The sequence below is a fragment of the Micrasema longulum genome, unplaced genomic scaffold, assembly GCF_059751315.1.
Source record: "Micrasema longulum isolate JH-2025_06_02 unplaced genomic scaffold, ASM5975131v1 h1tg000927l, whole genome shotgun sequence".
Taxonomy (NCBI): domain Eukaryota; kingdom Metazoa; phylum Arthropoda; class Insecta; order Trichoptera; family Brachycentridae; genus Micrasema; species Micrasema longulum.
In genome coordinates this window covers 416595-427578 of record NW_028278118.1, presented here as the reverse complement: position 1 = coordinate 427578, position 10984 = coordinate 416595, and the positions used below count along the sequence as shown (strand labels likewise).

Here is a 10984-nt window from a genome sequence, read left to right as displayed (position 1 = left end):
CTAGAGGCGGTAATTAAAATGGGGTTCTTTCCTGAATCCACGAACTAGCATGAACTAAAAGGTTACTATTGTCAAAGTGCATTATTGTTTGAGAAATCATAGAAAAGAAAATAAAATAATGTACTAAGTTTATATAAATTTGTATTGATTAATTTTTTTTAAAATAGCCGAGTTTTTTCCCAAGGTTGATTTTATGGTGAATAATGAAAATAATAGTTTATTTAACGGGGAAAAATGGTTTTAATGCATGAATATTTTAAACACTTTGGTATAACTTGTATCACGTTAAATGTTACACATTCAGGTAGGTACCGTTTTAAATTTATACTCTATGGTATTTCTTTCTATTATTGACTACACTAAATGGCGAGGAATAATTATTTTACATAGAAAATTCCGATAGATATAAATCTATAGTTATTTTAATTTGTGGGTGTCAAGCGCTAAGCAGCGCGGTCCGTATATCGAGGATACAAAATATATAAATTTCAATATAATTTACGATTTAACTAAATGTTTTCATACAAAAGTAAGTAACAATTCCAGTATGTAAAGTAGAACAACAAATATCGCTTTCCTTTCACGCGTGGGCCCCGCTCGGTATGACAGGCGACAGCTAACCCGACTTTTTAGGTTTCTTTCTTGTTCGATGGCTTCATAAAGTAGCCGCAATGGTCGACCTATAATAAATTATATTATTTGACTTTCCGGACACATCTCGTAGGCAAAAGTGTATCCGATCGTCAGGTATATTTTGCGGCTATACTGTTACGTGGGGGTAATGCTGAATATGACATGATAGTAGCCTTAACCATGGACAACCATTACAGTTGAACTCGCATTTGTCTTCTTATTCAGGAGTAAAGCAATGGGATGGTTGACATAATAATATGTGTAGATTTTTTATTATTTATTTATTAATTTCCACGCCCTATGGGCTTTTATATTTATTAGAAATACATTCAAGTGCAGCAGTGAAACAAAGGGATGTAAATTTAGTAAAAATTAAAGATAACATAAGGAAAAATAAGAAAATTTACCAACATAGGTATATGGATATTGAGAAAGATATTTACATATAAAACATACACACATACATACACATGCCCACTACATCGTTTTATTTACATTTTAAATTATGTATTACGTACCATTACATATAGGTCAGCATTTGATTCAGGAAGAGGAAAACTTGTCGAAATCCGGCGCTCCCCGAACACTAGATTTTGAGATCGTGCTTTTGCCGCCGCCGGCCCTTCTGCCTGGAACCAATTGCTTTCAAACTTACGAATCGTTGACAGTCCAAGTCAGTTCAGATCCCAACTAAAATCCCACTTCTTTAGACTATCATACCCTAAATTTTAAATCTGGAAATATAATATATCACTTTAGTTTAGTTAGAATGTAAGTTTAGGTATACAATTGTAAAGCGCTCTTGAGGTGATTTTTCACAAAAATGGCGCTATATAAATCAGCCAATATTATTTTTATCATTAACATTGCATATTTTGTTTGCACAAAATAGTCCCAATCAGCAAAATTGCTGGTATGAAGGGATATAATATATTATGACACTTAAAAGTCAATAAACAAACATCACATATCACTCGCCACATGGGCTGTAAGAACAGATTTTAAGTTTGTTTTTTAGTGCGTACTTATATGTTTTGTATGTCTTTTAAGTCATTGGAAAGTAATTTGTAGAACTTTATTGCGGTACACAATAAAATATTTCTTTTTCTGTTAGTCCCAGGTTGTTCTTAAGTTAAATTATTTGACGCTTTTGTATTTCTAAAATGTGTTAATTATGATAATTAAATTATTTGACGATTCGGATCTTTAAAGCTTACCTTGGTTTAATTACTATTCTTTGTTAACGTTGTATTTTGCCACCCGTCGATCACGATTTTTCATTGCTTATTAATTTTCGTATCGAGAAAAATGCCCTTTGATAATTTCTACACAACATACCTTCGATTCTGTATTTTTTCATTTATTTTATTGTTTTTTTCGTACCTTCATATGTTTTAAATGCAGGCCCTCTTATTGTCCACAATGGTGGCGCGTATTCAAAAGGTCCATTATTTGTATTAATTCTGCCAGTATATAGTTAAGTTTTTATTTGCCGTTTCAGAGTTTTAACTGTCTCCGTAATTTGAGATATGAATACGCCAGTGAGTAATATAAATAGACGAAGTCGAAAAGTTCTAAAGTTGCCTAGAGAGGAAAGATTGTTCACCCGTTAAACTTATTAGTCCTTTTATCCTTGTGTCAACCTAGATAGAGCCATTTTCGCCATAACTCGAGAGCGTTGTGAATGTGAATTTTAATTTGTATTATGGATACATAGCGCATCTTAAATCCTTATTAACCAAGGCCCGTAGAGCTGATTAACTTAAGCCTGTGGAACCGATTTAATTAGGCCTAGAGAAAAATGTATTAAGGACCGTAGGCGTGGGGTCGATAAAATGAGGAATTTACTAGTATTTAACAGTGAAGTTGCCGACTATTGATTTTTATTCTTTTTTACGACAGATTCTTCACAAAAAAAATACGATCGCTATCTAACCGAACTTTTTGCCTAGTTGTTTGATATATCTCCACATTTTGAGTAGTTTTGGTAACATTGTTTTGAGTTACAGATTCTTCTTAGTTACGTATAGATTGCTTTAAAAAAATGCGTGTGAGGCCCAAAGGTGCGATATTTGCAGGTGCTCGAGATTCTAACGGCCAAATTTTCTTGCCAGATACAGTTTCCTGCTAGTTTTCTTTAATTAATTACTTTCCATGATATTTACTTTAAGATTATACCAATATTTACTTATTATTTCTAGAAGGAAACACAATGGAAATAGCTTCAGTGAATATTAAGGCTGAACCGGGAACTGGCGATGTAGAAGGAGATATTCTACGTTCTTGGGATGGTGTGCAATATCCCATCAGGAACGAAGAGCCAGTTATTGCTACCGTGAAGGCTGAACCGGAGACTTGTGATGTAAAAGGAGATTTTGTCCATACTGGGGAAGTGATGTCATGTATCCACAGAAACGAGGAGCCAGGCGTAGCTACCGTGAAGGCTGAGCCAGGAACTTGTGAAGTAAAAGGAGATATTGTCTATTCTAGGGAAGGTGTGTCATCTCTCCACAGAAGCGATGAGCTAGGTGTTGCTTTTGTGAAGACTGAGCCGGAGAGTTGTGATGTAAAAGGGGATATTGTCTATACTGGGGAAAGGATGTCATGGCTCCGCAGAATCGAGAAACTAGGTGTTGCTACCGTGAAGGCTGAACCGGAGAGTTGTGATGTAAAAGGAGATATTGTCTATACTGGGGAAGGGATGTCATGTCTCCACAGAAGCGAGGAGACAGGTGTTGCTACTGTGAAGGCTGAACCGGGGACCAGTACTGACCAGCCTAGGATAACCAGTGATATAATTATCTTCACGGAGATGGATATTGATGATCCTGACATCAAACGAGAATGTTTGAATTCGTCTGGCAGCAATGAAATGGCCTCAAGTAAGTAAAACTTTCTTTCCAATTATCTGCGCTGAGATTATGTCTGTGGACTATGGATAATGGTATGAAGATGATCTTACCTCCCACTGTATAAATGCCGATTTTAAATCAGGTTGCAGCTGAGTTGTATTATTCATGCCTTGTTTCCGGTATTACTCTATTTTGACAACGAGTAGTGAGAAGAAAGGTCTTTGTAAAACCACCCACAAATAATAATAAGAAGAGTTCAAAAGAAATGACAAAATTTAAGTAAGGAAGATGTTCGTAATATCAGCTTCAGTGCTGCAGAACAGCGTTGATTTTATATTTGTTAAATACATATTACAATTTGTTACCCACTAATTCTAAAGACTTTTCGGTGGGACACATTTTTATTTACTAAAAATTTTATACTAGAAATTTACATCTTTATAAAATATTCTTAAATATTTATAATTACAATAAAATAAATAAAACAACTTTGTTTTTAACCACTAATTTTTATTTTCCACCGACCGGTTTCAAAGCAAACAAGCTTCTTCGTCAAGGTTTACGTAACTAATGAATTGATTCCTTTTTTATTTTTATCATATTCACTAAATACTGCACATGTACCCAATAAATCAAATCGTTTTTTCCTTACACAGGTGGTAATTTGATATCATTATTTTCGAAATAAGACAGGAGAGGACTAAAAGAAATATTGTTCATTTGGTTATTAATTATTGTTTTCTTATTATGAATCGCTTTTTTAATTTCTAGGATTTCTAAGTTGTCTAATTTTAATATTTTATTTTCAACATGAAGTACTTTTAATCCAGTGTCTTTATTGAAGTTATGATTATTTTCTATCAGATGATTTGCGAATTCAGAAAAAATATTTTATTTATTTATTTTATTTATTTTTCTTTCTTTTGACGCCCATGGGGCTTTTCATTATACATACTATATAATAAGAAAAAGTTACACATCAAACATAATTAACATTTTTTCAAATATAAAAATTTAAAAAAAATATATTTAAAATTTAAAAATAAAGTTACATAGTTAACATAATACACTATTAAGACATAATACATACATTATATTAGGTTTATAATATAAGGCATAGTAGGATTCAAATGAAACAATTATTATTATTTTTTATTTTTTTACTACGGTAAACTAAACTTTAAAGTGAAGTTATCCAAAATATTGCAAACCAAAAAAGGGTTTTATAAACTAAAAATATAAAACATAACACGGGCTAACTTTTAAGCATACATAAATACGATCGAAGATTTATTGACTAGACTCCGTCGCGTCGGTCGCCTGTAGTACTTTGGTCTTGAATATGCTCAATGAGTAACGAAATATATCAACATCGCCATATTCATTACCAAGGCGATGGAGTCTAGCTATAGGTGAATTTACATAGTAGTTGTGCCCGCTGGACACCTCGACAAACACCGACTTATTTCGTGTGCGGCGGGAAGGTATTTTAATATTAAGCATTTTTAATTTAAGCATCTTAAGTGTTCTTTTACAATGTAGATTGAATCGCAATCATTACTATTTAATTGGTATATCCCAGATTTATTATGTTTATGGATTTTTTAACAATGTTCCCATATTATTAGTTGTGTAGATGGTGGTTAAAAACAAAGTTGTTTTATTTATTTTATTATAATGAATAACCACAAAGTTAGTGCTTCAAATATAAACTTTATATTTAAAATTACTTTTATCTTTAATGATTACGCAGTTACAGGGAAATGTAATTTAATGAAATTGTCATAATGATGCAGATAGTTGAGGGTTGGTTTGAGGTCAGCACCGGAGTTCGACAAAATCGCGTCTTGGCATCGTTCCTTTTTATAATCCTTATGACTTCATCCTAACGAAGTCAATTCCACTAGATCGAGGAATATCCGTCCCCTCCTCCCAAAAACTCTGCGACCTAGAGTATCCCGAAGATGCAATTATAATTAAAGATTCAGTCGGGGGTCTTCGGGCCACTGTAGATAGCCTGAATAGGTACTCCGCATGCATGGGTTTAAAAATCAATATTGCAAAACCCCATGTACTGTGTATCACCTCATGCCTTGATGCTCAAAATTCCCTGACTGTCAAACCAAATCATCGGATGGGTCGTCAGTTTCAAATACCTCGGAGTATATGTTACAGAAAATAGCAGCAAAAAAACTGGGACTGCACTAGGACTAGCAGCATATTTAGCCATATGAAGGCTGTCTGGAGATCGGATACTTGTTCTAACGCCTGCATAACACCTATCCTTTGCGAATGCAAATCGTGGCACCTCACTAGGGCCTAAAACAGCAAAATACTGAGTTTTGAGAATAGGTGTCTCAGAAGAATTTTGGGCGTGTGGTGGTTTGACTTTGTAAGGAATAAAATAATAATACAATTGACACAGTACACTGCGATGACTACTTTCATCGAACAGAGGTCATACAGATGGCTAGGCTATATACAGAAGATGCCTACTTTACAAGGCATCAGGTTCTCGGCGTCCGCTGCTGACTGTTCGTCGGCAGTGTATGTCACAACAAAAAGACGCGAACCTGACTTGAGAGGACGCACAGGAGCTTGCAGATGATATAGATGCATGAAAGCTCTTTGTGGACTACATATGCATATGCTCCAACTAGGGAGTGGACATGGAATAATGATGATTTTGAGACAGCCTTACTATTATAGAAAGCCTGAAATTGTCTCCTTTTCTTGTTTACTAGTTAGAAAAGTCTTAGTAATATGGTATTTTGGTTGTTTCAGGTTTACAAGCGAAGCGAAAAGGTTTTGATTCTTCAAAAACTCGCAAATCGACTCATACTGGCAAAAAATCATTATTATGCTCTAAGTGCCAATTTAAATGTTCACAAAGAAGAAGTTTGAAACGACACATGTTGACTCATACTGGTGAGAAAAGATTATCATGCTCAGAGTGCCAATACAAATGTTCACGAATAAGTGATTTCAAAAGACATCTGTTGACTCATACTGGTGAGAAACCATTCTCGTGCTTAGAGTGCCAGTATAAATGTACAATTAAAAAAAATTTAAAATCACACATGTTTACACATACCGTAGACAAACCATTCTCATGCTCAGAGTGCCAGTATAAATGTACAATCAAAAAAAATTTAATGTCACACATGCTTACTCATACTGGAGAGAAACCATTCTCATGTTCACAATGCCAATATAAATGTTTACGTGAAGTTTCATTAAAGCTGCACGTCTTGTCTCATACTGGCGAGAAACCATTCTCATGCTCAAAGTGCCAATATAAATGTGCACAAAAAAGCGGTTTAAAATCACACATGTTGACTCATACTGGTGAGAAAGCATTTTCATGCTCGGAGTGCCAATATAAATGTTACAAGATAGGAAATTTAAAATCACACATGCTGACTCATTCTGGTGAGAAACTATTCTCATGCTCAGTGTGCCAATATAAATGTTCAAGGATGGGTAATTTGAAATCACACATGGTGACTCATACTGGAGAGAAATTTTTCTCATGTTTAGAATGCCAATATAAATGTTCGCGTAGAGCTTTATTAGAATCTCACATGTTGACTCATACTGGTGAGAAACCATTTTCATGCTCAGAGTGCCAATATAAAAGCTCACAAATAAGTCATTTAAAAAGACACTCGTTGATTCATACTGGTGAGAAACCATTCTCATGCTCAGAGTGTCAGTATAAATGTTCGCGTAGAGCTTTATTAGAATCTCACATGTTGACTCATACTGGTGAGAAACCATTCTCATGCTCAGAGTGTGAATATAAATGTTCACGGATAGGAAGTTTAAAATCACACATGCTGACGCATACTGGTGAGAAACCATTCTCATGTTTAGAGTGCCAATATAAATGTTCACAAATAAGCCATTTAAAAAAACACTCGTTGACTCATACTGGTGTGAAATCATTCACATGCTCAGAGTGTCAATATAAATTTTCACAAAGAAGTAGTTTAAAATCACACATGTCGGTTCATACTGGTGAGAAACCGTTCTCATGCTCAGAGTGCGAATATAAATGTTCAAGGCTAGGTAATTTAAAAACACACATGCTGACTCATACTGGTAAGAAACCATTCTCATGCTCAGAATGCCTGTTTAAATGTTCACGTAGCGATATTTTAAAAACTCACATGTTGATTCATACAGCTGCCAACAAAATTTTCTCCTGTTCCAATTGTGAATACAGCTTTGCCGAAAAACGAGATTTGATTCATCATTCATTAAATCATATTGGTGAGAAAGTTCTAACTGTGAAATTACTAAAAATTATTCACAATAATTTGTGATTAATTAATGACATTTATTGACACTCTGAATTTTCATACAAATATACACACTTTCGTACATAAATATCGATATTAGTTTATACCGTCGCAGTATATACCGATGAAGATGGCCTTTCATAATCGCGGCCTAGAAGTATAAGGTGTTGAGGTATAAAATAAGAAGATAATTTCTAAAGAGCTATACTACCAGAATCGATGCAATGAAATTAACGAGAATTTGAAAATGGAAAAAGTGAAAACAGGCTACGCTGCCGTAAAAGAGTTCCTTGGAATAACAACTGGGAATAGCAATGCTTCAGAAGGGGAAGACGGTAAAATATTATTTGAAGAATCCCTAATCGGGGAAAGATGCCTCAAAATGATTCTTCCTCTTCCAAAAGATCTGTGGCATTGAAGACTAATTGTTCTCCTGTGATGATGAGGTCCAACTGTCCCTTCATCTCTCGGGTGGCTTCTAGATGGACGTTGTCCAGATAGGATTCCATCGGCTGCAGCGTACACAAATCTGTCACTGCTCATTCATAATCCCTCTAGTATCTTCGTCTGGATTTGCTCAATCACCGAGTTTCTGCTGAACCGAGCGCAGCTTCTCGGACAGCCGTCAATTCTCCGCATAATCACACACACACCCTTCCACCCTCTCTCTTTTTCTCACACACACACACCATAGAATTAAGAATAGTCCAGAAACCGCATACGCGCATCAAACAGAAGGCGACTAAACTACTCATAAAGAAGTAGTTTTACGTTTTGACCCATAAGTTTCTTTGTTGATGTTGCTCAGTACGCAACTACCGATTTGAATTCAACTATGCCGTGTTGTGTCGTTTTAAAGTGTAGAAATACTGCTGTGATCAAAAAGAAACAGGATGGGATTACATTGTAAGTATCAAATGCATTACTTAAAAAAATTATTATTTTTCCATCTATCGGAATATAGATTGTCAAAGAAAACAAAATAGACATTTTGTTAGTGTTGCCAGGGTAGTCAAATTTTTACCCTACTTTGCTCATCTCATGAGAGAACTAATGGAAATTGGACCACCCGGATTAAACAACGCCGTGGTGGACATTTATCGACATTATCTTTAAAACATCAAATAACATGACATAAAAATATCCGCTCTATGTAAAATGAAGATTGTTTAATTTTTTATGTTTAAAGTTCATTAATTTAATTACTCTTATAAAATGACCCTTTACTTATATACTCTGTTGAATCAATCAATATTTCCGCGTGTGCAATAAAATTTCAGAGAAATTGACAAATCGCAATATTTGTCGCGATCGGGCAACATTACGCGATGACTTCACGCATGCGCGCGCCGAAAATGGTGCAAAGTGAGGGTTTTTTTTAGACATTCCGATGTATCCAAATATGATTCTACGCTCCTTCTGGACTATCCTTAATTCTATGACACATACCGTTTTTGACGGTTTTTACATGCCTAGTAACAAATTTAGGCTCTGATTGGAGTACTTGTGAAACGACATTTTATATCTAAGAATTATTCTCTGTAACTTCTCTCTAAGACTTATTTATCAATCATTAGCAGAATTAATTATTAGGTACGGTATTACCAATTGGGGCTTTTCTTGTAAAACCAACATTAAAAAAATTCTATCTTTACAAACCTCGGCTCTTAAATTAATTAACAGATCACCTAAAATTTAAAAGGAAGAGGCACCCGAACTTTTTAAAAAGCCGGGGTGCCTGTTCGTAAATGCTATTCTATGGCTCAAATTTGTTACTAGATACCGATTTGATAGTAACTACCAGAAAAGGTATTTACATTCACAAAATACAAGGCTAGCACAACGTGAATGCTTTTCAGTACCGAGGTTTGCAAACAAGTATGGCCAAAGAACACTTCATTATACAATTACTAAAAATTTTAATAAGATTCCTAAGATGATTTCAAAAGAAAATGTTGACAAAGCTTTTAAGAAAAATATAATTAAATGGCTAATATGTAACAAAGCTTTATATTGATTATCATTTTATCTCATCTATTTTAATTTTTGTAAAAGAATTTTGTGTGAAAATTAGGTATGTTTTTAGTTCTTAATAATATTAATATTACTTTTTAAATTGATATAATATCTCTAACGTTTCTCTTTGTAAAGGAAAATAAGAATCCTGCTGACAAGCCGGTAAAGCGGTTTAGTGGGTTTCATTATTTTCCTTGCATATTTTCTGTTTATGTTTTACCTTCTTTAATAAAAATATATAAATAAAGAAAACTGTTGTTTTGATATGTTTGTTGTGTTGTATTATGTTGCCTTTATAAAATATACGAAATAAAAATAAAATATAACAAAGAAACCGGTCGGTAGCATTATGTTAGTTAATAAGTTTAAAGTTTTTATTATAACTTAGTTAGTATGAGGATCTAGCCGTTAGTTTTCTTTTTTGTTTGTTGAATTAGTCGTATGCCATTTCCTCATATTTTATTAGTTAACTCATTGATTTATTAAGATTAAGTTTAACAAACAAAATTAAATAAAGTCTTTAAATTATCTTCGTCTTTTACTCGTTTTCAGAATAGTTTTCTTCTTTTTTTAAGATATTATTTTGCTTTTCACCTCCAATTGGGGTGTTCCAGCCAGTGTCGAGTTCCAGATTTTTATTTATTCAAATGTTTAATATTAAATACACAGTTCATGTATGACTTATTTACAATCTAATACCATTTAAAACTAGATATTTTTTTGTTAATTGAATAGGCATTAACTTCGTAATACTTCATTATAAATTATTATACAAAAAAAAAATGTTACTAGCGTTACACAATTTTTATTCATTTACAAGAACACTACTATAGTTTCGGGAGAGCACTCCTCCCATTGATGGGTGATATAAAACTAATAAAGTAGACAAACACATTATACTGTTTACGATGTCATAGAATTTAAAAAAAAAATGAACAAATTAATTAGTATTTAACATGCCCCTTAATTTATTTAAAAATAAATTAAGACTCATTCTTTGTGGCTAAAATACGCTCCCACTTGCTATTTAAAGATGCCCACGCTTACACACACCTGAACACTTACTCCCACACAAATACATACGAACACACCTCTACCCTTACTCTAATACAATTACACATGAACATACTTTTTTGTTGTACCACAATATTTAAGATGTATGATTTTTAAATTTATTTC

At 33.7% G+C, this 10984-nt stretch overlaps 1 long non-coding RNA gene across 1 annotated transcript; it reads left to right on the top strand.

The window, feature by feature from the left end:
* Nucleotides 1-356: 356 nt before the first annotated feature.
* On the top strand, nucleotides 357-10145 carry LOC148278132 (uncharacterized). Its single transcript, XR_015823269.1, has 3 exons — nucleotides 357-529; nucleotides 2835-3515; nucleotides 6270-10145. It is a non-coding gene; the product is annotated as an uncharacterized LOC148278132 (long non-coding RNA).
* The last annotated feature ends 839 nt before the right edge of the window (nucleotides 10146-10984 follow it).